The following is a 2,500-nucleotide window of genomic DNA, read 5'->3' as shown; positions in this document are numbered from 1 at the left end:
CGCACGGCGCCGCGTGCAGGGTGCGCCGGCGCGCAGCTGCGCCGCCTGCCGCCTCCGTCGGCCGGCGCGCCTGCCACTGGCCGCCCCCACCAGCCGGCTGTAGCGCGTGCGCCCACGCACCGCGCGGCCAGCACGCCGGGAGGCCCCCCCTCACCGGCCGGGGACGGTCCCACCCAGCCACCGCCGCGTATCGCTTCACACCCACATGCCATTCACGTTCGTGGGCATGGTGGGTATCGCTGAAACAACCGGTTGGTAGCTCAACCGATCGTCGCCATCACTGATTCACCTCTAGCGAGAACAACCGCACCACAACCGTTTACCAGTTGTTCATTTGCGTAACGTCACCAGCAAACGTAGACGTCCATCGCCATTTGCAAATTCAACGATTGTTGCATGCCTGTGTCAGGTGTCACGACACACTATGTCTGCCCACATACACGCAACAACATGTGCACGCTTCGCGAACACGTGGAAGGTGGCCCCCGTACGTATGCGATGTCCATTGCGCGAACGACTGTCAACCGGCCTCTGTCGCATGTCGCAGATGTGGAACGCAGTGCACCATGCTATCACGGTGTGTGAGAAGAGACGACTACGTCTGACAACACGCGCCACTACATCAACAGACGGCTCATGCTGATCGCCATCCACGGCATACCATACTGCAATCCAGCTCTTATAGGGAGACGACACGTAGCTGAGTGCACAATATTTGGACCGTATGGTTCGCCGTTGTTGGCGCAGTCGTGGTACGGTCACACATGTACCACGATGTATCATTCAGTACATGAGGACCAATGTGCAGTACAGTGTGTGATTTGGACGTACAACATCAGCGGACAGTTGACACACGCCGTACCACAACGTAGGCTGTGCTTCGCCATGCAAATGCCAATGAACAACTGCGAAGGGCATTGAGCATGTACGTCCTGCTGCCATCCGCATTACAGTGTATAGCTGCAAGGTGTTTAACATGAAGCGATACTCTGGGGACCAGGCAGTGCGAGTAGCAAACTATATTGCGGGGGTTGCAGTTAGGCAACACCACACTAATTTAACGCGTCGTATGACAATTACAGAGCAGGTTAAGGCCCAACGTGTGTTGGGTTAAGGCCCAACGTGTGTTGGGTTAAGGCCCAACGTGTGTTGGGTTAAGGCCCAACGTGTGTTGGGTTAAGGCCCAACGTGTGTTGGGTTAAGGCCCAACGTGTGTTGGGTTAAGGCCCAACGTGTGTTGGGTTAAGGCCCAACGTGTGTTGGGTTAAGGCCCAACGTGTGTTGGGTTAAGGCCCAACGTGTGTTGGGTTAAGGCCCAACGTGTGTTGGGTTAAGGCCCAACGTGTGTTGGGTTAAGGCCCAACGTGTGTTGGGTTAAGGCCCAACGTGTGTTGGGTTAAGGCCCAACGTGTGTTGGGTTAAGGCCCAACGTGTGTTGGGTTAAGGCCCAACGTGTGTTGGGTTAAGGCCCAACGTGTGTTGGGTTAAGGCGCAACGTGTGTTGGGTTAAGGCGCAACGTGGGTTACGTTAAGGCGCAACGTGGGTTACGTTAAGGCGCAACGTGGGTTACGTTAAGGCGCAACGTGGGTTACGTTAAGGCGCAACGTGGGTTACGTTAAGGCGCAACGTGGGTTACGTTAAGGCGCAACGTGGGTTACGTTAAGGCGCAACGTGGGTTACGTTAAGGCCCAATATAGGTTAGGTTAAGGCCCAATATAGGTTAGGTTAAGGCCCAATATAGGTTAGGTTAAGGCCCAATATAGGTTAGGTTAAGGCCCAATATAGGTTAGGTTAAGGTACAATATAGGTTAGGTTAAGGTACAATATAGGTTAGGTTAAGGTACAATATAGGTTAGGTTAAGGTACAATATGGGTTAGGTTAAGGTACAATATGGGTTAGGTTAAGGCGCAATATGGGTTAGGTTAAGGCGCAATATGGGTTAGGTTAAGGCGCAATATGGGTTAGGTTAAGGCGCAATATGGGTTAGGTTAAGGCGCAATATGGGTTAGGTTAAGGCGCAATATGGGTTAGGTTAAGGCGCAATATGGGTTAGGTTAAGGCGCAATATGGGTTAGGTTAAGGCGCAATATGGGTTAGGTTAAGGTACAATATAGGTTAGGTTAAGGTACAATATAGGTTAGGTTAAGGTACAATATAGGTTAGGTTAAGGTACAATATGGGTTAGGTTAAGGTACAATATAGGTTAGGTTAAGGCACAATATGGGTTAGGTTAAGGCGCAATATGGGTTAGGTTAAGGCGCAATATGGGTTAGGTTAAGGCGCAACGTGGGTTACGTTAAGGCGCAACGTGGGTTACGTTAAGGCGCAACGTGGGTTACGTTAAGGCGCAACGTGGGTTACGTTAAGGCGCAACGTGGGTTACGTTAAGGCGCAACGTGGGTTACGTTAAGGCCCAATATAGGTTAGGTTAAGGCCCAATATAGGTTAGGTTAAGGCCCAATATAGGTTAGGTTAAGGCCCAATATAGGTTAGGTTAA

The sequence above is a fragment of the Schistocerca americana genome, unplaced genomic scaffold, assembly GCF_021461395.2.
Source record: "Schistocerca americana isolate TAMUIC-IGC-003095 unplaced genomic scaffold, iqSchAmer2.1 HiC_scaffold_489, whole genome shotgun sequence".
Lineage (NCBI taxonomy): Eukaryota > Metazoa > Arthropoda > Insecta > Orthoptera > Acrididae > Schistocerca > Schistocerca americana.
This window is presented reverse-complemented; position numbering follows the sequence as displayed.